The sequence below is a fragment of the Mus caroli genome, unplaced genomic scaffold (genome assembly GCF_978045245.1).
Source record: "Mus caroli unplaced genomic scaffold, Mus_caroli_1 scaffold_8, whole genome shotgun sequence".
Lineage (NCBI taxonomy): Eukaryota > Metazoa > Chordata > Mammalia > Rodentia > Muridae > Mus > Mus caroli.
In genome coordinates, this window is record NW_028227263.1 from 21635307 (window position 1) to 21662261 (window position 26955).

At 40.6% G+C, this 26955-nt stretch overlaps 1 protein-coding gene and 1 non-coding gene across 2 annotated transcripts in view; both read right to left on the reverse strand.

Moving 5' to 3' along the window:
* Positions 1 to 26955, reverse strand: part of Hs3st4 (heparan sulfate-glucosamine 3-sulfotransferase 4) — a 417745-nt gene that overhangs the window by 237739 nt on the left and 153051 nt on the right. The window lies entirely within an intron of this gene.
* LOC115031658 (small nucleolar RNA SNORA17) lies at positions 15830 to 15958 on the reverse strand. Its single transcript, XR_003837326.1, has one exon. It is a non-coding gene; the product is annotated as a small nucleolar RNA SNORA17 (small nucleolar RNA).

Below are 26955 nucleotides of genomic sequence, written 5' to 3' on the forward strand. Positions count from 1 at the left end.
ATGTTCATCAATATTTACCTAAGTACATGCACAATTTAAACCCATACAAAGGTCAGCACTATAATGTTTACAACTGATTTTATTCTGAATCTACAAAATGTAGAAGAAATCAGGATGCCTACCTGTTATAAGATAAACACAGCTTGGGGATGGAATATTACTATACCTAGGTAATAGACTATTACTCAGTTGAGAAAGCCAGATGAAAGTTTAAAGTCACTCCACAAGTGCAGAAATAGGATCCCAAATCAGTTTTCTTGAGTGTGCACCCAGTCCAGGTAAAAGAAGTGAGATGCCAGGCCATAGAAAACATGGTGGAATGAAATGCATATTCCACATAAAAGAAGCCAACTGAAAAGGCACCACACTAAGCCATTCCAACTGCACAACAGTGTGGAAAAACAGGAGATTTAGACAATAAAAATCCTGCCATTGTCAAAGGTGAAGGAATAGGGAGGGTGGAAATTTGAACATTTTAAGGCTCTGGATGTTACTGTAGTACAAGAGCTATTCCGATATGTATGTGCTCAAACTCAAAATGTTCTATAACAGGAGGGAACCCCAATACAAACTATGGATATTTGGATGACTGCAATGTGCTATTGTAGGTTCATCAGTGAACAATGTACCAACCTGGTGGGTGATGCTGATGTTGGGGGATGTTTTCATCAAAACATGGGATTGGAAGTGTGGTGCTTTAAATAGGTTTGGTGCACATAGACTCGTGTTTGAATGCTTGGCCTACAGGAAGTGCACGATCAAAAGGTTTGGCCTTCTTAGGTGTGGTTTTGTTGGAGAAAGTGTCACTGGGGGAGTGGGCTTTGAGGTTTCCTATGCTCAAGCTGTGCCCAGTGTGAAATTCCAGTCTCTTCCTGGCTGCCTTAAGAGCAAGATGTAGAACTCTAAGCTCCTCCACCACCATGTCTGCGTGCACAATGCCATGCTTCCAGCCATGATGGTAATGGACTAAACCTCTGAAACCATAAGCTAGGTCTTATGTTTGCCTTTATAGGAGTTGCCTTTGTCATAATAACTCTTCACAGCAATGAAAATCCTAACTACGAGAGGGAGAATATGGGATATCTCTGAACCTCTCCCTAAATTTTTCTGTGAAACTAAACTGCATTAAAAATTAGAAAAACAAGCAAACAATATAAGGAAAAACCTACATTCCCAGTCTGTCTCACTGGGAGTGTGTAATGTAACTGATACGTTGCTTAGATGACCCTTGTGACCTGTTGATTTGAGCAGAGCTGATGGCATCCATTTTTGGTAGTGTACACCAGCACAGAAAAGCCATGGCCTGGTGACCAGAGCTGCACTGAAGACAAGAAGAAGAGTTCCTGGTGGGCTACTTGTGTGTCCCCTGCTTAGAATCTACTTATTCCATTGTTTTGGTCAATTCCCTTATGCTGCCACCCGATCCAATGGATCCATTTTTTAAAAAATTAAATCATTTTATTCTAATTAAGTCCAAAGTAAAAACATCACACAGCTGGTTAAAAGAAAGTCCCCAATGACACACTTGCCCACCCCAAACTCTTTGGACCTTAGTGAAACCCTATGCAGACAAGACGTCAACTCTGAAGCCATGGAGCTGTGCTTAGGGCTTTATAAATCCACCATCAATTACGTTTTTATTCATTTGCTGCCACAAGAAATAAAACCATCATAATGGAGTAGAAACTAGAAAAATAGCTTTATGCCTTCTTTAGTAGCACATACATTCATTTCCTTGCATTCTGCTCTTCACTTTCAGATATTATCCTCCCTTGGTTTCCTTCCTAAATATAAACTACACCTACACTAACAGCCTTATATTATACATGTGTGTATATGTGTATGCCTGAATACATTACAGTATATATATGCCTATATTATGTCTATATGCCCGTATTATATATGTATATGATATAATTATGTATACATTGTGTTACACATTATATACACCATAGGCTAGGAGTTCTCATGTGAGGGAAGACATGCAGGCTTTGTCTTCATTTAGGTCACTTCACTTAATATTGTACTTCCAAGTCCATTCATTCCCTGCACATTTCATGATTTCTTTTTTCTTTACAGCTGGATAATACTTTGTTCTGTATGTGTACCACATTTGTATTATCCATTCATTTGTGGATAGGCATCTAGGCTGGTCCATTTCCTTGCATAAACAGAGAAGCAGGAGTGAGGAAATAACATTGTGGTTCGGGTAAGGGGCTCCTAGGGTGTGTGCTCAGGAGCAGAGTGGCTGAGTCAAATGAGAGTTTTGTTTTCTAATTCTCTGAGGACACTCCACGCTAATTCCCATGACTGGGGATAGTAAACTTTAAAAAAAAAATTAGCTATTAACAATCTGTGCTTCTGCCTTTGAGCACAGTTTACTTCATTAGCCCATTTGTTGACTGACAATCTCATTTCCTTGGAGTCTTGTAAGATCTGGGTACCAGCAAGTCTGAGGTGCAGCTGATAAAAATTCTCTGCAGCTCATGTGGGCTGTCTCTCTGCTCTGTTGATTATGTTTCTTTTCCTGTGCACAAACCTTTCCTTTTCACACAGTCCCACATATCAATTCCCAGGACTGGTCCCTGTGCTAGAGATGCTCTGTTAAGAGAGTTCTTGCCTACCCCAAGGTCTTGAAAGGTATTCCATGTGCTTCCTTCTAATAGTTTATGTGTTTCAGGTTTTTAATTGCAGTATTTGATTTGTTGTTGTTGCTGCTGTTGTTTGAATTAAAAGATATGCATCTAGCTTCATTCTGCAGCTGGATACCCACTTTGCCAGCACCATTGGTTAAATAGCTATCTTTTTTTTAACTATGTGACTTTTCTACACTCGTCAAAAATTATATGAGCATAGTTTGTCTGTTTATTTGCAGGCCCTCTCTTCTGCTTCATTGGCCTAACTGGCTATGACAGTGACAGGCTGTCTTTATCACTATAGCTATGTAGTGTAAGTTGAGATCTAGGGTTCTGATACCTCCAGCTGTGCTCTTGCTTCTTAGCATCATTTAGCTACCTCTGGTCTTTTATGATCCCAAATGAATTTTTAGTCTGTGTTTCTAGACATGTAAAATATATTATTGAAAATTCAATGAGTTTCACATTAAATGTGTAGAATAGTTTGGGTAGTATCATTAATTTCTTGATAATAGTTCTGCCAACCCAGGAACGTGGAAAATCTTTGGTCCTATAATATGTCTGTTTACCCCCAACTTCCTTTTTCAATGTCTTAGAGTTTTCCTTATAGAGGTCTTTCATTTCTTTGGAGAGGTTTATTCCTAGGTACTCTTTGTTTGTTTGAGCTATTGTTAATGTGATATTTTTCATAATTTCTTTCTCTGTTTATGTATAATAAAACTCCAGCCACTAGGATATGCCCAGGATTTATATTTTGAGTTTTCTGTTGGTGGTAGGTGAGTTGCTGAGGGAGGGTCTGAGGTCTCAAAATAACAATCCTCCTGACCTAGCCTCATGCTCCTGTGCTGCAGCTGTGAGCTCATACCTGAAGTAAGGGCCTGGTCTTGTCATCTGTTTGTAGCTTTCATTGTTGTGGTATCCATATAAACTTTGTCTGTGTGAAGTAAGACTTTAACTTAAAAAATTCACCAAAGGGGGCTTAAGAGATTGCTCATTGGTTAAGAGCATTGGCTTCTCTTCCAGAGGACCAAGGTTAGATTCTCAGTACCCATGCGGTAACACAGAACCATCTGTTACTCCAGTCCCAAAGGTGTCTGATGCCCTCTTCTGGCTTCCATGGGCACTTCATGGTATGGTGTTCAGAAATAAGCATAGGCAAATACACATAAAACTAAATTAAATTTAAAATGTTTTAAATGCACAAAAAAATGATTGCAACAATGACTAGTCCTGTATGCATACTCTTATCAGGAACAGTAAACAACCCAGGCACCATTCCAGCCCCTCTTCGGGCTTCTTCAAATGACTAGATGATAATACTTAACTCACTTTCTCTCAGAAAAAAAAATCCTATAGTTAGCGACTTTTTGGCTTTCTTTGCCTCTGTTTTCTTCCCTGTAAAATAGGCATCATTATATAGCTCCCTTGTAAAGCAGAATCAAAGGAGGTCATATAAAGACCATGCTCTCATTCCATTCTATCACTGTCCCCTTCCTAGATTTTCTTACAAGTTTATTTCATGTGCATGTTCAATCTAGTAAAACATATCATTTCTTAAAATAGCTAGTTCATTAGTAATGAATACATATAAGGTTGGATCGATGTGTGAATGTGTGATTTTTAGAATAAGAGACTGATTTTTTTTCTCCTCCAAAATTCAAACAAATGACAAAAGAATATTTAGAACCAATTTCCCAGGGCTGGGCCATGGGAGTAAGCAGACAGTACATGCCCAAGCCTGTTTACCCACATGCAAGACCTCGAACCCACAGATAAAGTCAGCAGTGCATATCTGTAATCTCAGCACTCCTGTGCTGAGATGGGAGAACTTCTTGGAAATTCATGTGCCAGCTAGCTTGGAATACAGAGCAGAAATACCTCAACTCAAGGTAGAAAAAGAGAACCACTCCCAGAAGTTATCCTCTAATCCTGATAGTCATGAGAAATGGCATACCAGTGCCTGTACACACACACACACACACACACACACACACACACACACACACACATCGCATCGCCACCACCTCCTCCACCATCTACAGCACCATGTGCACATATTCACAAAAATTAATTAATTATTACTTTCAAAATAGACAAGACAAAATGCCACAGGTTTCTTGGGCATTCTTGAGTTAAAGAATTTGGAGTTATACTCAAAGAATCCCAACATACTCAGAGAAGACACATGTATGATGTTCAAAGCTTTACAAATATAAGGGAGAATTTTAAAAATGGAAACTCTTATATAAAATTTATACCACAAAGTTGGAAAATCCATGCAAAATAAATGAGTTCTTAAGAAAATATAATTTTCTGAAGCTGACTCAAGAAGAGGTAGAAAATTTGAGTGGAAGGAATCAGAAATGCTGTCAATATGTATGTACACTGAAGACAAGGTGCCAGTGAAAGCATTTTGGAAATAGCTACCAAAATTAAAAACACATATACCTTTCAACTCAGAAATCCCACTCCTGGGAGTCTATCAAATAGAAATAAAAGTGCTGGTGCCAAAGGATATGAGTTCAGGTTATTAATGCAGAATGACTTGGGGAAGGAAAAATGAAGAAAATGCCCAGCCATAACAGCTATATTGTCATGCAGATGCCAGTTGTCAGCAGCTGATCTGCCGCAGCTTCCAGAATGAGTGGGTAGTGAAACAGGCAAGAGGAGCTGGGGAGCAAACGTCAAATGGTCTGCAAACAACAATCAAAATAAATCCTTCTCTATGTATCTGTGTCTATATGGTATCATAAACACAGAGAGGCTACAGAAAGTTACATCCAATGCTGTATACAGCATACAACATACATACAATAGTATACAATATGGTTCAGATTATATAATAAGGACTGGGTATGAGTTGAGAGGGAATGTAGGGAAGGCATTTAGCTAAAAGAGTGAAAGCAAACAGGTTCTAACCTAGAAACTTCATCCCTACAGCCCAGTTTTTATGCATAGAAGGCTCTATGTATGCTACCATGGGTAAAAAGTACCCATCAACTTTATCTGGATGTGGACCTTGCAAACTATAATAATAACTGGAAACATATGCCATCAATACAAGAGTGGTACAGATGTTATAGGAGTAACTAACCACTTTCTCTTTGAATTTAAAGTTCACTCCATAATGCCTGCAATTATTAACATGGCCAAAATCTGAAGGCTACATAGGTCACAAGCTGTAGGGGGAAAGCATTATTATTCTGCTAAGTAGACAGTATTAAATCACTCCTGATGATGTATCCTGTACCACAGATAAGTGCATCTCTCAAATATTATCTGAGAATCTGTTTTGTGATATATGTGGTGATTAAGATAGAGATACACAACTGGTCAACTTGCAGAAAAATAAGAGCTTGTGAAGTTCTCAATCCTCAATGGTACATATATATCACAACCCTCCTTCCAAGGCTTAGGGATCATCAAGGAAGAGGGGTAGAAAGACTGCATGAGCCAGTGGGATAGAGGACTAAAACAAGTTATCATATTCAGACACAAGCAGGTCAACTGTAGATATGAACTGGCATCCGCTATGACAGCATACACAAGATCTGAATAAAACCAAACCAGCTACACTGAAAGAAAGGTGGTTAGGAAGGCCAACCTCTAGATAAGCAGCTATTGTCAAATAGCAGTTGCTGAGAAAAACAGACTAATTTTTCTTCAGTGATGTGGCCCCAGAAAGAATATATATGTTTCATTAGATGGCCATATTCCCATGTACATACAGACTGCACTCAGTAGACCCAATGAGTTAAAAAAAATAATAAGAGAATGTGTAAAAATGGGAGGGAATGGTTGATGAGTGATAAAATTTGGAGGGAGGGGATGGGAAGTGAACATAATCATAATAAATTATATGCCTATATAAAATTTTCAATCAATAAAAAAGAAACAAAAGATTACTGGGAAGTTAGTGATGAAAAAATTCTTTCATGTTATGATCCCCTTGAAGCAGAATCATATATGTGTATACCTGAGTATGCAACCCATGTGTGTATTTGTTTCATGATTATAGCTATAGCTTATGAAAACATTAATAAATGAATAGGACCCAAGCTTACCATTTGCAAAGACAGCCTTGGCTGTCTTCTGCATACAACAGAAAGCCCTGAAACTAAAATGGTAGAAAGTTTTTCAGCTCAGTCCATCTATCTCGGTAGAAAAGCCAAACAAATATCATAGGTCACAGAAAAGCCATAGCCTGGCTCCACAAATGGACAGGAAACAATCCTATCCAAAGGTTCTGAGAGGCTATATCACTGAACCACGACCACTCAGGGCTGGTGTAAATGATGCCAGTAGAAATCCTCGAGCTCCTTATTCCCATCCTTACAACAAGGAAGTGTCTAGCAAACTGAAGGTTTTCTTGGATCCATGGTAGAACTAAAGTCACAAGGCAACTCCATTGCTTTGAAATCTGAGGATGCATGTGTCACGGTGGGTTAGAGTCAAGAGCTGCCTGGAGAAGCACCCTCAAGACCCCATTGTGAGAACACTTAGCTGATAATCCTGATGAGCCTCTGGGGCTGACCAGGGTTGTGTGAGGTTGGGATGCCCAGGGGTCCCTCTCATAGAGGGTTTGATATTAATTAGATATTCAGAATTCTACTCCATTCTGACACCAACTACTCAGCCCACACAGGTTCAAGGATTTGAGTAATTTTACTAGAATGGTTCTCAGCACCATGACAGCAGTCTGCGATCACTGTTTTTCTTACAAAGCTGAACAGCAACTAAGAGGGAGAATTGGCCGTGGGGCAAGATAGAGGATGGGAAGTCCCATGCCTTCTCTGCACACTACACATATCTGGTACATTATGGTCACCAGGCCAAAACTCCATGGTTCTTCAGAGGTTTCCTATAGATGTTTCTCCATGTAAGCAGAATTGACTAATTAGCTGCACTGGTGACTTGACCTCCTGTCCAGCCTTTCTCCTCTCCTGAGGTAGTGGCTGGAGCCAAAAGTCATGGCTGCAAACTAAGCTTGGTCTTGCTAATGACCTGTCTTCAGGGGTCATCTCAGGAGCACACAAAAGATTGTAAATTCCAAGAGCATTTAAAACTCTATGCCAGGAGACAAGAACAAAGACTTGATATATTTTTATTTCCTTACTTTCTTTTTAATACATTTTCAGTGCCATGCAGGAAACCTGGGGCTGTGTGCATGCTGGATGCCACTGAACTCCAACCCCATGCCTGAATACATATTTTCTGTTATACTGCAGGGTACCCTGCCCTTTCATAAATTTCATCTCTAGAAATCCCTGCACGGTGTCTCTGTAAAGAGCAGAGTTAGACCTCTTGAAGATCTAAGTATTGGGGAGAAGAGCTGCCTACTGCAGACTAAGCCCAGAAAAGACCAGTGAACCCTCAGTAGGAAAGACCATCCTCTAGAAGAAAGACTTCACTTTGTCTCAGCTGGGGGAAGGCAGCCTAAACTCCAGCTCCTGCCCCTCCCCTGCTACCTTCCAGCCTAAAGGAAGAGAAGCAGTTCTGAGCATCACAGTAGCTGCAATCCTCCTTAGCCTTGGATGCCACAACCTCACTCCAGTCATGATGACCAAAGGAACTACCCCACATGGGGCAGGGGGTATTCACAGAAGTCTGAAATGCACAGAGGAATAAAAAAATGAGAATATACAAAGTTTCTGGCACCAAAATTAAAGGGAATCACAACCCTCCCAAGAGTCAGCTTAACATAAGCACCTCACACTGAAGGGCTGTTTATATCACACAATAACTTCTGGTGTGCTGTTCAACAACAAGACATGCTACAAGGCAATGGATGTGAGGGCTCACAACTTTTAGAGATGTTAGTGGCATTTACTAAAAGACAGATTAAGAAACAATTATTCATTTTCTCAAATATATTATAGAACAGCATTTTACAAATGTTAGACTTCATATATCTCCTACAACTCAAGAAAGAATAGTTACTAAAAGCCAAAAATAAATACAAACAAAATAAAAATTCTACTACATAATCCAGAAATGTCATTACCGAATATATGCTCACAATAGTTTAAAATGGGCTCTTGAAGACATCTTTGGTTGTCTACATTAAAAGTAACATTATCTACAATAACTAAAACAGCAAAGCAACATTGTCCATATCTGAGTGTGTGGATAAGAAAAATGGCCATCACTGGAAAGAGAGGCCCATTGGACTTGCAAACTTTATATGCCCCAGTACAGGGGAATGCCAGGGCCAAAAAGTGGGAGTGGGTGGGTAGGGGAGTGGGGGCAGGAGGGTATGGGGGACTTTTGGGATAGCATTGGAAATGTAAATGAGGAAAATACCTAATAAAAAATTTTAAAAATCAACACTTCATATTTTAGACAAAAATATGCATTTAAGTGCTTTTTTAAGACATGCTTGTAGAAACAAAGGTGTTAAAATGGAATTAATTTTAGCATAAATAAATGACAAAATGGCTACCAAAAAAAATAAAAAAGAAAAGAAAAATGTACCCAACTATTACTGGAATTTACAAAATAAAAAGTCGTTGTGAGAAGGCTCAGTGGCTAAAGCACGTACTGTGCTAGTATGAAGAGTTGAATTATGATCCTTTATATAAAGTGCCAGAATCTCTGAGAAAAAAAATAAGGTGAATGACAGAGGAAGAGACCCAACATCAGCTGCTGGGGTCATTTTTATGCAAGCATGGGCATGTACATCAACCCTCAAACACACACACACTCACGCACATGCACATGCACACGCATTCACAAGCAGAAATGAGAGAGAATGAAAGCACAACCCCAAGGCTCAGAAGAACATCTCTAACCTATAGCCACAGCTACTGAAATGAACTGCCATCTAATAACTGAAAAGCTTGTCATTAAAAAATGAAGGAAAGTCAAACAATTTACTAGATAAACAGAAACTGAAGGACTCTAGCCATCATTAGATGTGTCTGCAAAGGAATGCAGATGGCAGACCTTGGATGAAAAGAAAGAATGCTGAGAACATTCAGCCTTCTGAACATACAATATTCCCATGGAGCAAAAACCTTGGCCAGATTAAGATACTACTGTAATAGGAGTTGGTAACCGCATTCAAGTTTAGTATAAATATTAAAAGACAGAAATATTTAGAATAACTATGGGTATAGCCTGTTAATGAATACATAGTAAAAAAAATATAAGTATAGCACATTAATCTAAAATATTGAAAGGAAAGAAGGTTAAGTTTAGAATTTCTATGTGCGATTGCACTGAACCTGTTAGTGATTCAAAGTAGACTGTAGGGTGTCGCATGTGAGCCTCATGTGTAGATAAAATAGTAGCAGTAACACTGAAGATAGAGAAGACACAGTGAATTCAGCCACAAGTGACCTTATCAAAGAAGACAACAGAAGAAAGTAACTACAAAACTAAGACTTGTTAGTGTGCTAAGAATAGCTAGGTGCCACTATGGCAAACTCAGAGTTAACACAAACAAACTCACATAAGAAATACATAAAACACTTCCCGTTAAGATTAGGGATAAAACCAGTATTCTTATTATTGACATTTCTGTTCAGTATAATACTCAATATCATCTCCAGAGAAGCTAAGCAAGAAAATGAAAAAAAGCAAACTGCATCCAAAATGGAAAAAGAAGAAATTGAATTTTCTCTGTTTGCAGAGAATATTATCTTATATATAGAAAACACTTAGGATTCCACCAAATTTCTGTTAAGATCAATAAGCAACTTCAGTGTAGCCATGGTATATAAAATACACACAAAAGTCAGTTTTGTTTCTGTATTTAGGAGACATGAAATAAGGAAGACAACTTCTTTTGCAAACACAAACTCTTTAAAATTCACTGGAAATGAATTTAACCAAGGAGTTTACATATCTACATCCTGATAAAGAAGCTGGAGAAACAAGTGTGTGGTTGAAGTAAAAAGAAAGAAATAGACTGGGAAGATGAAACACAACCATCTAGAATCAGAGCCACAACTGTAAGGAAGCCAGAAATGAAAACCAAAGAAGCCTGGTTCAACAGATGTAACAAAGACCAGGGTTGGAGTAACCAGACACAAATTTGTAAAACTCTACACCATCATTTTTCCTGTTGCACACAAAATTAGACTTCAGATAAATTGGTATTAAAAATTCAAAGCAATTAGAGAATAATACATGATAATAGTTTTATAATGTTGGGGTAATATGAAGCATGAAACAATATGAAATCTCAATCAGGCAAAATATTTCAAGAGAGACACTGGCTTATTTGACAGTGTATGATTTAAAATATCTGTCTGACAAGATACTGTAAAGACAGTTCCACGATCAATTTAAACATAGGTAGCCTTGTAAGTAAACTTATTTTACACTTCAAAGGCTTTGAAAAGAGGATAAAGAATAATGTGTTTAAAAAATAGAAAACATGCATAAGAAATCCTGGAATTGTAAATAACAGATACACACAGATTTGCTTGAGTTTATTAATAATGGGGGAAGGTAGTATCTTACCCCTGTTCGCAGCCTGGCTAGTTATTCCACACAGTTCCCAGAGTTGGCTGGGTACACATCTTTTCTGCTGATTTGATTCAGCATTCTTTAATTATTAATGTCTTTCCACTATATTTCTTCTTTGTTTGATAGGGCCAGGCTTTTGTAACTAACCCTGTTGGTATAAATTTTGAGAAATTTTTAGATATTCAAAAAGTAAAATGTCCATGTTAGTGTTTATATTAGGCTCCCAGGGCTGCTATTTAAAAGTGCTACAAATTGAGTGACTTCAAATGACAACAATTTATTTATCTCACAGTTCTGGAGGCTAGAAGTATAAATCAAGATGTCAGCAGGACCTAGTGCCCTGTGGTGTGCTGGACTGGAATCTCTCTCTCTGCTTCTTCCTGGCACTGGTGGCCCAAGAGTTCTTGGCTTGTGGCACCATCATCTCAATCATTGCTTCCATCTGCAGGCAGTCTCTGCCCCCCATCCCTCCTGTGTTCTTTGTCTTCACACAGCATTCTTCTCTGTGACTCTTTGTCTTTATGAAGATGTCAGACACGAAGGCTTCCTGATCTCTCATATGAGCCTGGGTGATTACAGCTACAGGGACCTGCTTTTCAGCTAAAGTCACATTCTGGAATACTAGAAGAAAGAACTTCAGTAAATCCTTCCCAGAAGACAGCTCATATAAGAGACTTGGGTGAATCCTAGAGAACTGTTGAGTACAGGAACCAACCTCAAAAGGTTGTAAACAATAAAAACCCACTTACATGACATTCTCAGAAGAATGAACAAAGAGAAGAATTGAAAATAGTATTTGTCAAGGGCTATTGGTCAGGTGAACCATCAGAACAGAGCACAAAGGGTAGGTAATTTGGGGAGGAGTCAGCCTCACAGAATTGCTCAGTTCATATGGCACATAGAAATTCACAGGAATCTTTGTATGTAATTTAAATTCATATAGCTATGTATAGCTTTGACACCTACTCCAAAAGATCTGATATTCGAACTCCCCTAACACTCAGAAGAAACCATGTTTTTGAGACAAGTTCTCACTATGATTGCAGGATGTCCTGAAACTTCTGCTTCAGCAGAAGAAATAACAAAATTTCTTCCAGACTGCTCAACAAAGCCACTAAATCCATTGACCTGTGGTTTCTAGTAGGGGCTAACAAATAAAAAGCCCAGAACCAGGAGTGGGATACCTCATGGAGTTGTTGGCCGGTGAGGTCTCATTGGCACCACAAATTACAGGATACTCTCAATGATCTTGGCTACCATACTGAACGTGATGCTAAGCCACTGTGGTTGAAGACACCACATACTTAAGTCATCACATGGGGAAATCAAGCTGGTACTCATTTGGAAGCTTCATCCCTACTGGTTATCTTTCATAGTGTTAGAAGGAGATAGGCAAGCTTCCAGAGGAGGAAAGTACTCTTTAGTCTCACCCAGCTATAAATAATATGGGCTACAATAATGACCATCCTGGAAAGACATGCACACTAGTGCCATAGTGGAATGATGTCATGGGAATAACCAACCTCTTTCTGATTGGATTTAGATCCTGCTTCAAAAGTTGAAAGGCGCACATGGAACCATTACTGTGGCCACAGACCTATGGCTAGACAGGTCTAGGCTCTAGGGGAGAAGGTAGTTCTATTACTCTGCTAAACAGACAATATACTAAACCAACTCATAATGACTTTTCCTTGTACCTATAGATTAGCACATATCATCCCTCATCAAAAAAGCTTCTTTTTGTATTACATGGCTATCAACTATGTAGTAAAAATGCAGGAAACGAGAATTTGGAATGAGAAAAAATTAAGCCCTAAACCTTTTAAGTGACAATGCAACATGCAAGTGGAAATTCTGATGATGTGTGGGCCTACTATTTCTCTCACTTAAAGGTGTCTCAGTTCACACATATGAGTTAAAGGTGGTTCAGTCTACACACACACCTTATTTTCATTCATAAAAGTATAAACAATATTGTGTGAAATTAAATTTAGGATACATGTACAATCATACATGAAACAAAAATAAATATTGAGCTTAAACTTGGATCCCATCACCAAAATATTTCATTATGAACTTAAAAGATTCCAGAAACAAAAAGAAAAATCTAAGTTCTACAATACTTCCAGTCCCAACCATTTCAATCTACACTATTTAAAAACTAAGTTTCACCTAACAGTAATAGAAATAAAAATAAATACATCACAGGCCAGTGTTCTCAGGTGTTCAAACTGATGTTTGCAAGCCAACCAAACAGTTTGACTAAACTCCTACCCCATTGTTATTTCTACCCAAAAACAAACAAACAAAAAACCAAACCAAACCAAACAAACAAAAAGAAAAACAGTGCCAAGCAGAACTAGAGGATTCTGGCATGCTTCACCCTGCCAGGGCTTGCCTTCATTTACTGACTTCTCTTCTGTTGAGAACTGAAACTCAGCACTGTTTACTCATGCCAAACCACACAACTGACGACTTTACCGACAGCTCTACAGTCACCGAGTTGCCTGAAAAAACAGAGGAATGGTGGGAATGAGCAATCCTGGTATAATTAATTCAGCTCAGATATGAGTCCTATTGGTGTAGACACATCAGTAATGGCCTGGGCCTTTGTTTCCTGTAAGAATTATTGAAGCTAGCATCACCCCATGATCATATTATTCTGCTCTTTGCGTATAAAACCACTCAGCACATGAAGAAGATGAATATTTCTCGTTGATTCAGCCCCTGCATGAAATTGCTGTCCAAGGCAATGCATAATTTTGATGCAATTCTCTTTTTGATTCTCAGGTTATGGAATCTGAACAATTTCAGTCATTTGCTTAACAAAATCCCCCTAAGCTCTAAGAAATGCTAGCATATTGGTATATAACCTATAAGCATAATGAAGATGATAATAAACACCTACCCTACCTGAGTATATTTACCTTTTTCAACTTTTTATTGTTTTTATTGTGAATTTCATATCCTGGACCCAATCTCACTCATCTTCCCCTCCTCTCATACCAACCTTCTACCCATTCAACTTTCTCCACAACAGAGAAAAAAAATCTTTGTTGTGGACGCTGTAGTGTGTTACAGTATGTCCCACAATATACTCTTTTGTCCATACTTCTTTGTTCACAAATGTTCATTCTAATGACTCGCTGGTCTGATACAATTCCTCTGGCTTCTGTTATTCTATCAGTACTGGAATATCACTGGGACTCCTTTTGGTTACCCTATTGTTGCCCTGTGTCATGGAGATCCTCTAGTATTGGATTTGTCGAACCAGACCCTTCGTGCACTCCAGCAGTTCATCGATGGGGTGGGTGTTGTGATGGGCCAATTCAAAGCTCTGGGTCTGGGTCTGAGAAGTGTCTTAGATGGTCAGACCTTGCTCTCCCACTCTCATGCTTTCAGGACTAGTTCATTCAAAACCCCTGTAACTAGGGCCAGCTCTACCTTGCTGCCCAGGTTAGGTACAGGGTCTGCTCTCCCACATATTGCAGCTGGGGAGGCATGTGGACAATCCTATCACTCTTATAACCCTGGAGTTAGCTCTCCAGTCTGCCATATGTGGTGAGGGACAAGGAAGGGGAGAAGGGTATCTCTCTCTCTTCTGTGCCACAGCCCAGCAGACAGGAAGCAGGGCCAGCTGTCTCACAGTTATGTCCTTGGGGCTGGCTCACCAGCAACCCCCACACCCAGGGCCAATTCTACTTTGCTGCCCAGGAAAGGTGCTGAGTCTGCTCTCCCAAGTGTTTAGCTGAAGGGCAAGGGCACCTCTCCTGCTCTAATGACCCCAGGGCCAGGTCTCCCACTTGCTGTAAGTGGTGAGGAGTGAGGGGAGGAGAGTATATTTCTGACATACATGCCACTGCAGGGAGATAGGCGGTAGGTCCAGCTCTCCCATACTCAAATCCTCAGGCCAGCTAACCCACAACAACCCATAATGTGTGTGTGTAGGGGGGACACTTACCCCAGTACTGCAACTTGGATGCAGAAGGGCAGGGTCAGCTCTCCTGCTTCCATGCCTCTAGGGCCAACTATCCCATGATGCCCAGGTAGCGAGTAAGGATAGTTCTGCACAACCCTCAGACATCAACATCTGCCTGGCCTTCCATGGACTCAGACGTGACCCATGGTGGCAACACAGACCAGGACTTCACCATGGTCCTTGGTGGCATCACCAGCTACTCACAATTGACTTTTCCTTATTACCCTTGAGTCTCCACTTCTGCCTCTCTTCTTTGTGTACACATCTATCTGTTTCTCTTTCTCTTTCATTTCTCTACCACTTGCTCCTTTTAGTGGTGCCTGCGGTATCTGGGTCTGGGGTTGTCTTAGGAGTGGTCTCAGGAGTGCTATACCCTACTTGTGCATTGTGTCATCTGGTAGGGGTCACCTTGATCATGGTCTGCACCCCCAAGCCTGTGTGGTGCTGGACTAGTGGTCATCTTGGGCTAGCTTCCTGTCCAGGAACCCTGCTACCAGTTTGGTGATTGTCTTGGACTCACTCCTCACACAGCTCACCCCAGTGAGTGGGTTAACTGTCTCTGACTCACTCCCACCCAGGGCCTGTGGTCCAAAGCAGCTCTAGGTTCCAGCTTGCTTCCTGTCCTGAGATCCCTGCCTGGACTGCTGGTGCCAGACTGGTGGTGGTGTCAGGCTAGCTCCCTGTCTAGGTCCCCCAGAGCTGGACTGGTAGTGGTCTCATGTTAACTTTTTTTTCAGGAAAGGTTAGGCTACTCATTCAGATATTCATAGGTCAGAACACTGAGTGTGGACATGGGCTTTTGCCTCTCTGCCACTTACTGATGTACTCATGACACAGCAGCCACATTTGAAATGTCTCTAGGAGCATGTATTTCTTACTCTCAATATAAGCATTAATTATATTCTTATATATTATTCTTAGGTGATTGGCTAGGACCTCTCTCCAATTTGCCAATTATGTTGGTCAAGAAACCCAAGAGACTCTCACAAAATGTGCATACCTCAGAAAGTCTTGAGTGTCTTGAGTGGATCAAAGCTGGTAATTCAGACTGCAAGGGCTAAGAATGGCCTCTGGCCCCACTCTTTGGGCCTGATTCTCTGATGCACCATTCCCTGGCTCTAGAATTCTGGAGACGTGATTAACCTCTCTGAGTCTCCACTATCTCTTCTGCACAATGGAGATAGGGACAGTAGTAGCTTCATGTGCTCTTGGCGACTTGATGTATATGCTCAACAAATGAAGATCTACAAGTGCCTCTGCCATCATCTTGGAAGTGACAGGCCATTTGGGGTTTAAATGCAATCTGACATAGTCTGTTTTATTAGAAAAAAGCACACAGTTTTTTGTTTTGCTGTGCAAGGTGGGGATGAGGGAGTGCTAGAAACACTGAATGGATTTTCTGTCCTTCCTGAGTTGTATGTGTCCGGGTGGTAAAAGGCTGAGGAGCATGTAGCACAAATTTGATTCATAGATGACCTGATTTATTACATTATTAACTGGAATGTGGAGGCTCTGTGGGACAAACACACCGTATACATGGGTCCCTGCAGGTAGAAGAAACCACCAAGTTGTGGATCACATGAAATCTTCCATGTATAAAGGGATCAGACAGAATTCCTCCTTGGAGAGAGTTGGGAGAGTAAGTGAGGGCAAGAGCTTCAGGAATTTCAAAGGAAAGAGAGTCCAAGAAAAGGCAAATGGGAAAGAGGATATAAATGAAGGCCACAGTGATGGTAGAGCAGAAGGGGGCAAGGGGTAGCGGGCCGAGGTGGGGAGGCATTTATCATGCAGACTGGCTGTTTGGCTAGTTCTAAACATCTAGCCTTATCTTGCTGAACTAAATAGAACTGATTCAAATCCCAGTTCTAACAGCCTCCCAGTTTTACATGATGGGCCCTTTAATATCCTCAGCTCTCGATCTTCTCTTCTGTAACATTAGATAATACAGATCCCACATATGGTATTGTTATTAAGTGTATAGAATAGAAGAGGATTCAATACCCAGTCCTTAACAACCTGCTACTGTAACTAACTCATGGTCAAGCCTATTAACACATTGTTAGAGAATGTCCATTTTATTTATCACTAAGAAATTACAAGTCACTCTCAATAGCACAGCAGAATGGCCACTTTTGGAAGTATGTCCACACATGATCACTTCCTGGCTATTTACATGACACAGCATGTTTCAGGAATCTGAGTTCCAAATATGCCTCCTTGTTCCTGGAAGTGCTCTTTTCACCCCACTTGCCTCTACTTAGCTGTTAGCTCTGGCAATGTTTTCTTCCAAAGAAAAAGGTGTGTAAATTACCTCTGGTTTCTAGGGTGGACAAGGATGGGAGTGGAAGATTACAGGGCAGCCTCGAGAGCAATCAGAATAGAGAAGAGTAATGGGAATCATTTAGAAAAGAAGAGACCATTCGATGCTGGCAACAGGGGACAGAGTTCATATGCAGCAGAGACAGGAGAAGGTGGCACCTTGGAGCATGGGGAAACCGGAAGGTCTTTATTCAGCCTGATATGCAGCACCTCATAAAAATGAATGCTCACAGAGATGAACAATGGGAAATAGCGGTGACCCCATGTAACATGTCCTCCCCCGTGCAATCAAGGATGGAAAGCAAACAGCGAATGCAAAGCCAAACAACCCAGGCATGGTGCCCACCTTGCCAATCATCTCATAGAAAACAAGCATGTAGTCTATACTCCCAGTGGAGCACACTGCCCGTACAGGAATACGATGCAGTATTTAATGGCTTAGTTCTTAGCCATCTCTCATTTCCCATAGAAAAATTTTCCTTGCGTATATTTTCCTTAAGCTTCACTCTAGAAAACCCAGTCCCTAAACTTTTGAAGTACGATAAAAAGGAAAAAAAGAAAAAAGACCGGATTCCCCAAGACTTCAGAATGAGAAAACAGACAGAGAACCTCCCTTTGCCCATAATTGATGCTTGTGCAAATCTGTTCATCTTCATTTGTCCTGACCTTTCTCCCTTTGCCCTTCTTAATGCAGAATTGTTTCTAGGCACAATAAGGGCCTGGGGAGGTGACTGAAAGGAACACTGTCTTCTTGCCATCCCTATGATTTTGTATAAAAAGTTCTCTTTTTCCACTTGGCAAGTACCCCAGATACTAAAGTGCTGGTGCTCAACCTTCATAGTGCTGTGTGATGTTCCTCGAGTTGTGGTGATCTCCAACAATAAGATTAGTTTTATTGTACTTCACAACTATAATTTTGCTTTTTTTATTAGTCATATTATAAATAACTGTGTTTTCCGATGGTCTTAGGTGACCCCTGTGAAATTATTGCTCAACTCCGATAGTAGTCATGACCCAGAGATTGAGAACTTCTGTACTAGAAGGGTTACCCCAGAGAGCCCAAAGCTCTACAGAAGCAAGAATGCATTAGTGGGGATATAGATCAGCGTGTGTGCAAGTGTAAGGACCAGAGTTTAGACTCCAAGAACACACATAAATCCGAATTCTCTAGCATACCTTTGTCATCCTTGTAGCCCTTCTGCAAGATGGGAAGCAGGGAGAGAAAGAGATGTTAAACTAACAAAAGACATGTAGGTTCTTGTAGAAGCTCCCAGCATCATGGAAAGTGACTGATGAAATAACAGACTATACACATGCACATGCATGTGTGTACATCTCACTCAAATCACTCAGAATTCTATGGAGTAGGTGGCAAACATTCTGCTCAGAGATTTATGAATCAAAACTCTCATAGAAAGAACAATTTTAGCAATGAAAATTTAGCTTGACCAGATTGCTTGTTGTAAATACTTCAGCCTACACAAATATATATGTGTGTGTCCATACCTGCATGGCTATTATATTGGTCCAATTTTGTTGTCAATAAAAGAATGCTACATTATAAGTGAATTTTGAAGGAGAAAAGTTTTATTTTGGCTCAGGTTTTGGAGGTACAAGGTCAAGGGTCCACCTGTATATAGATGGCCTTACCTGCAGAGTTCCAGGTGACACAGGGAATCATGTATCTAGAAAGAGATGAAGGGATGGAGAGAAGGGGAAAGAGAGAGGAGAGAGGGGAGTCTCTCCCTTTCCTTTTAAGACTGCCAACACTTCATCATAGCAGCTCCCCACTTACCTAATTCTAAGTGCCACCCCAAGGCTCCACTTTCCAACTCTGCAATCACAAAAAGCTTCTAGCTTCTCCGTGTCTTAGAGTGGATATCAATGTTCAAGACACAAACCCTTGGGGTGCATCTACACCATATCCAAGCAACAATGTACATCAAAGCTTTAACATGCTTATTAGGTCAGAAGGAAAACCAAAATAAATTCCTAAGAGAACAGACTTGTTAAAGGTACATAAAGAAAACAATGTGGTAAATTTAAATACTACTAACACCACAAAACTACCCATTTGGAGATTTTAAATGGTTTTCTAAATCATCCTGGGGTTATGTGGACATTTAAACCTGAAGTTACGACTTATTTGGAAATGGAAAGCGAGAGCAGTGCACATCTAAATGATGCAGGGTAGCAGTACTGTGACGTAATGCTGTAACTTTAAATGTGGAGTAGAAATCAGAGAGGATCGTAATGAATGGCCTGAGCTAAAATGTTCAACTCAGGGAGCCTGGTTAAAGAATGCTTCTTTAAAAGCCTAACAAAAGGAAAAAGGGAAAAGTAAATACAAATAAAATCAGAAGTAAGTAAAAGAGAAAACACAAGAAAAAATGGATCTTGCAAGCAATAAAATGAAACATTAGCTTTGTCAAAAGAACAATAAAATACAACAGACTTCTGAGCCCGAAGATCAAGGGATAAAGAGCCAGATCACGATGCTACAAACGATAAAGAATCTATCTCTTCAAAGGCACCTCGCTCTACACATCACGTAAATTTTCAGAGATAAATTGGAAAACTTAAGTAAGTATGAGAAATTTTATATTCTAAGGTAAACTCAATGTGGGAGGGGTTAAGCCGCATGTAGCTCTCCTGAGTGGACACCTCCCACCCCAGGGAGGGGGGCGGTACCATTCTTAATGTTGGAGGTCTGTTGGCTTTCCTGTCCCAAGTGAGCAATGCACTGTAACTATTTCAGGACACTGGGAAGCAGTTCAAGACTCCTCAAATTATGCCAAAGACTAACATAAAACTGACACAAAGCTAAACTGTGTCTCACCACAGATAAACATTCTCCAAAGAAGACATGAATTTAATACATAAATACAAATGCCAACATTGACAGATAATAAACCAATGATTTTATTTTAGCAGTGTTTTAGTTTAGTTTAGTTTAGTTAGCACCCTCAAATCAAAGAGGATCTTCTAGGGAGGGTCCTAACAGTCCATTGCTATTTCTAAGAAAATTGCTACCTTCACTAGACAAAAGGGAAATTTTAAACAAAACTCCACAGGTTTATTAGATGCTGGTAAGCTTTAAAAGCAAGGGTTTTTTTTTTCAATGCTGATAAAAAATATTGAGCTCAGATCTATAAATATCTAAACATCACATTAAAAATTATACAGTAAGATAATTACTGTTAAAACTAGAATAAATTTAATCGTCATTAATGTTCAAGTTATTTTAGCTATTCTCAGCATGGTAGAGTTACTCTGCAATGCGCATTAGTGTCTTGCTGGCATGTATGTCTATCCACCACATGTGTGCAGTACTCGAGGAATCGGGCAGAGGGTGTTGGATCCCCTGGGACTGCAGTTACAGATGGTGGTAAAACACTATGTCAATGGGGATTGAACCCGAGTCCTCTACATGAACATACAGTGCTTGTGACTGTGGAGCCATCTCTCCATCCTCAACACTGTATGGTTTTAAAAACTGAAAGTTAATTTTATATCCAGCTACTCCATTGAACCTGTTTTTCAGGTTTAGGAGTTCTCTGGTGGAATTTTAGGGTCACTTATATATACTATCATATCATCTGCAAAGAGTGATATTTTGACTTCTTCCTTTCCAATTTGTATCCCCTTGATCTCTTTTTGTTGTCGAATTGCTCTGGCTAGGACTTCAATACAATGTTGAATAGGTAGGGAGAAAGTGGGCAGCCTTGTCTAGTCCCTGATTTTAGTCGGATTGCTTCCAGCTTCTCACCATTTACTTTGATGTTGGTGGAGTTGAGACTAAAGGATGGACCATCTAGAGACTGCCATACCCAGAGATCCATCCCATAATCAGCCTCCAAACACTGACACCATTGCATACACTAGCAAGATTTTGCTGAAAGGACCCTGATATAGTTGTCTCTTGTGAGACTATGCTGGGGCCTAGCAAACACAGAAGTGAATGCTCACAGTCAGCTATTGGATGGATCACAGGGCCCACAATGGAGGAGCTAGAGAAAGTAACCAAGGAGCTGGGGGGATCTGCAACCCTATAGGTGGAACAACAATATGAACTAACCAGTACCCCCCAGAGCTCGTGTCTCTAGCTGCATATGTATCAGAAGATGGCCTAGTCGGCCATCAGTGGAAAGAGAGGTCCATTGGTCGTGCAAACTTTATATGCCTCAGTACAGGGGAACGCCAGGGCCAAGAAGTGGGAGTGGGTGGGTGGAGGAATTGGTGGGGAGAGTGTAGGGGAATTTTGGGATAGTATTGGAAATGTAAATGAAATAAGTACCTAATTAAAAAAACATAAGAAAACTGAAAGTTATTAAAATTATAGCAAAACCCACAAATTTTCATTACTGGCACAGGTGATAATATTCTACTTGGAAAACAACCTGTTAAAATCAAATTATTTTAAACAAATAAGTAAGAGACTAAATTGATTATATGAGGAAAAAAATCAGAATGTTTTCAGGACAGTACTGAGAATTGATAATGAGAGGAAATCCCAACAATGATAAATAAACAAATGCAATGTCTGGCCATATGCATAACAAACCAGGTCACAAACCAATTGAAAGATGAACCATGTTCCTTGACTGGTGACTAAGTATGCTGATCTACAGCCTCAGGGCTACCCAATAAGACTCTCAATTTAGGGCTTCAAAGAAATTTGAGTATATGTGGGCTTTCTGTTGTTTTGTTGCTATTGAAGACCAGCCTTAGTCCATGGTGATCTGATAGGATGCATGGGATTATTTCAATCTTCTTGTATCTGTTGAGGCCTGTTTTGTGACTGATTATATGTTCAATTTTGGAGAAGGCACCATGAGGTGCCTAGAAGAAGGTATATTCTTTTGTTTTAGGATGAAAAATTCTATAGATAGCAGTTAAATCCATTTATTTCATAACTTATGTTAGTCTCATCGTGCCTCTGTTTCCAAGATCTATCCATAGATGAGAGTCGGGTGTTGTAGTCACCCACTACTATTGTGTGAGGTGCAATGTGTGCTTTGAGCTTTAAGTAAAGGTTCTTTTGTGAATGTGGGTGGCCTTGAATTTGGAGCATAGGTATTCAGAATTGAGAATTCATCTTGGTAGATTTTTCCTTTGATGAGAATGAAATATCCTTCCTTATCTCTTTTGATAACTTTAGTTGAAATTCCATTTTAATCAATATTAGAATGGCTACTTCAGCTTGTTTCTTGGGACCATTTGCTTGGAAAAAAATTTCAGCCTTTTACAGCATGCATTTCCTGTATGCAGCAAAATGCTGGGTCCTGTTTATGTGTCAAGTCTGTTAGTCACTGTCTTTTTATTGGGGAGTTGAGTCCATTGATGTTAAGTGATTGTTGCCTTCTGTTATTTTTGTTGTTAGAGGTTGAATTATGTTAGTGTGGCTATCTTCTTTTGGGTTTGTTGAAAGACGATTACTTTCTTTTTCTAGGGTATATTTTCCCTCCTTATGTTTCGAAAACTATTCTCAACAATAAAAGAATTTCTGAGGGAATCACCATCCCTGACCTCAAGCTGTACTACAGAACAATTGTGATAAAAACTGCATGGTATTGGTACAGAGACAGGCAGGTAGATCAATGGAATAGAAATGAAGACCCAGATAAAAACCCACACACCTATGGTCACTTGATCTTTGACATATGAGCTAAAACTACCCAGTGGTAAAAAGAGGATCAAGCCCAAATGGATCAAGAACCTCCAAATAAAACCAGATACACTGAAACTAATAGAAAAGAAAGTGGGGAGGAGCCTCAAGCACATGGGCACAGGGGAAATTCCCTGAACAGACCACCAATGGCTTATGTGCTAAGATCAACAATCAACAAATGGGACCTCATAAAATTGAAAAGCTTCTGTAAGGCAAAGGACACTGTCAATAGGACAAAATGGCAACCAACAGACTGAGAAAAGATCCTTACTAATTCTACATCTGAAAGAGGGCAAATATCCAATATATACAAAGAACTCAAGAAGTTAGAATCCAGAGAACCAAATAACTCCACTAAAACATGGGGTACAAAGAGTTCTCAACTAAGGAATACTGAATGGCTGAGAAGCATTTAAGAACTGTTCAACATCCTTAGTCGTCAGGGAAATGCATACCAAAACCCTGAGATTCCACCTCACATGAGTCAGAATGGCTAAGATCAGGTGACAGGGATGTGGAGAAAGAAGAACACTCTTCCATTGCTGGTGGGATTGAAAGCTAGTACAACCACTCTGGAAATCAGTCTGGCAGTTCCTGAGAAAATTAGACATAGTACTACCTGAGAACCCAGCTATACTACTTCTGGGCATATACCCAATAGATGTTCCAGCATATAACAAGGATACATGCTCCACTATGTTCATAGAAGCCTTATTTACAGTAGCCAGAAGCTGGAAAGAACCTAAATGTCCCTCAACAGAGGAATGGATACAGAAAATGTGGAACATTTACACCGTGGAGTACTACTTAGGTGTTAAAAACAATGACTTCATGAAATTCTTAGGCAAGTGGATAGAATTCGAAAATATCATCTTGAGTGAAGTAACCCAGTCACAAAAGAACACACATGGAAGGTACTCACTGATAAGAGGATATTAGGCAAAAGACTCAGAATACTCATGATACAACTCACAGACCACATGAAGGTCAAGAAGAAGGAAGACTAAAGTGTGGATGCTTTAGTCCTCCTTAGAATAGGGAACAAAATACTCACAGGAGGTAGAGGGTGGGAGGGACTTGGGAGAAAGTGGGCAGGGGAAGGGGAAAAGGGTGGCAGGGTCAGGTATGGGATAAGGTGGGAATGATATACAGAGGGTCAGGAAATAGAACAGAGGTGTATAGCAATGGGGGATGAGGAACTGGGAGTAGCTACCAGAAAGTCCCAGATGCCAGGAAAGCAAGAGACTCCCAGGACACAACAGGAATGACATTAGCTGAAATGCCTAACAAAGGGGAGGGAGAACTTGTAGAGACCATATCCAAAGATTAGGCAAGGATCCCAGTTGGGGAATGGGGCCACTCACTCATCTCCAAATTTTTAATTGAGAATTTGCTCCTATCTAAAGGAAATACGGGGACAAAGTGTGGGCCGAGGCTGAAGGAAAGGTCATCTTGAGAGTGCCCCACCTGGGGATCCATCCCATATACAGTTACCAAATGCAGACACTATTGTGAATGCCAAGACGTGCTTGCTAACAGGAGCCTGATAATAGCTGTCTCCTGAGAGGCCCTGCCGGAGCCTGACTAATACAGATGTGAATGCTCAGAGTCAACCATTGAACTGAGCACAGGGTCCTCAATGGAGGAGTTAGGGAAAGGACTAAAGGAGATGAAAGGGTTTGCAGCCCCATAAGAAGAACAAAAATATCAACGAGCTAGGCCCCTCCAGAGCTCCCAGGGACCAAAACAACAACCAAAGAGTATATATGTAGGGAGAGTATACTTGGAGGGACCAATGGCTCCAGCTGCATATGTAGCAGAGGATGGACTTTATCTGGCATCAGTGGGAGGAGAGGTCCTTGGTCCTGCGAAGGTTCGATGCCCCAATATAGGGGAAGTCAGGGTGGTAAGGTAGAAGTGAGTGGGTGGGGAGCACCCTCATAGAAGCAGGGAAGGGGGGATTGGATAGGGAGGGTTGTGGTGGGGATATTGGCAAAGGGGATAACATTTGAAATGTAAATAAATAAAATAGCCAATCTTAAAAAAAGAAATTCAAATACCCTGCTGAACATAACATGTAAAATATTCTGTGTGCCTGGCCACTAACACAATCTGGAGTTGAGGTAGCAAAGGGTAAGCAGGGTGTCTGCCGTCATCTTTTAGCATCAGCATATGCTAGAAGCTGCAGTCATTGAAAGAACGAGGCTCAGTGAACAGCTCAGTTCTTCTGAGTCTGGCAAAGAGATAATGATGCTAGAAACTCAGGAAGAGGAGGGGAATTAAAATCATTTCCCACAGTAAATCATAGAGTGTAATATACATTGACTTTAAAGATGTTTCAAATCAAAACGAAGCACACCTCGGAGGTGACTGAAGCTATCTTAGCAGTTAAGAGCACACCCTGCTCTTGCAGAGGATCCAAGTCTAGGAATCGGCACCCATGACAGGTGGCTTGACAAGGTATCCAACACCTCAGCCTCCAGAGGGGATGAAGCCATGTAGTTCTATCATTTTAAAGTGTAGTGGGCTCTGTGTGTGTGTGTGTGTGTGTACTTCTATTATCTTTTAAAATACAAACATCTGTGAGTGAAAGACGATATAACCCTAAGATAGTAACAGCAAACAGAAAGGATACAACTGAGGTTGCAAACCGTACCAATTATTAATGATGAAGCAGGAGTAACCGAGCCTCTCTAACTCCTGATCAACCTCATTTGAGTTTCTGCTCCCACTGCACACATTAAAAAGTTCCCTACGGGCTTGTGAAAAGCTTTAGGTTTCTACTAAACAACACAAAATGAAGCAATAAAACCAACACACCCAGGACACATGACACCAGCCCAGCCTTATTCTTGAGCCCTGCTCAAGAGAAAGTAGCGAAGAGACTTAGAAAGCCCAGGGCTGACTAGTAGCCTGAACAAATGCCAGCAGCTTCCTGACTCTAGACTTGTTGCTGTGTAAACAAATAAATAAACCCTTATTTGCTAAGTCACTGTTAAGCTTGTTGCTATGCCTTACAGGGGCCATATCTAATCTCTAGCAATAATGCTTTTAAAAGCATAATATAATCCCAGCATGTGAGGCTGAAACAAGGTTAGGAATTCATGACCAGCTTGGGCTATAGAGACTCAAACAAGCAAACAAACAAACAAATGAACAAGTAATCATCAAAGCCTGCAGGGACTGGAGGCTCGGTGGGTAAACACGACGGTGGTGGTACCCCTGCCACTCACATGATAAAAGCCAGGCATAACTGCTTTTGCCTAGAGCCCCAGTACTGTGATGGGGCAGAGAAAACTGGGTGGCTGAGGCTTGTTGGCTGCGAGCCTAGCTCCAGACTAAGGGAGGAATCCTGCCTCAAGGGAATAAGGAAGAGAGAGATAAAACATGACACTTGACTTCATTCTTCAAGTTCTGCATGAGCACATGAGCCCACAGACACACATGTGCTTACACTACATACACACATGGCAGGGGAAGAGCAAATGGGCCTAGAAAAGACAAAGAGTGAAGGGGTATTCCGTAAGTCATCAGACTGGCAGAAGTGCAAAGAGAGCAAACGCCCAGCGCCATCAGAAAATGGAGTCACTGTGATTATCACACGCTATGCCTTAGCGCCTGTATTTTGAAAATCTAATTTTTCAGCAGCAATCAATCCCAGCTATCCGTTGGCCTTCCTTTTGACTTAGTGTCGTAAACATACCTCAAGAAATTAGCTGAGGAAGGAAAGACTTAATTCCAGGGTTTTAGTTCAAGGCAGGCTCCACTGCTCTGGGACTCAGATGAGAGTCATAACAGAAGGGTGTGGCAGAGCAGGACTACCCACCTAATAGCAGATAAAAAAGACAGAAGAAAGGAGAGGGGGTGGACAAAAG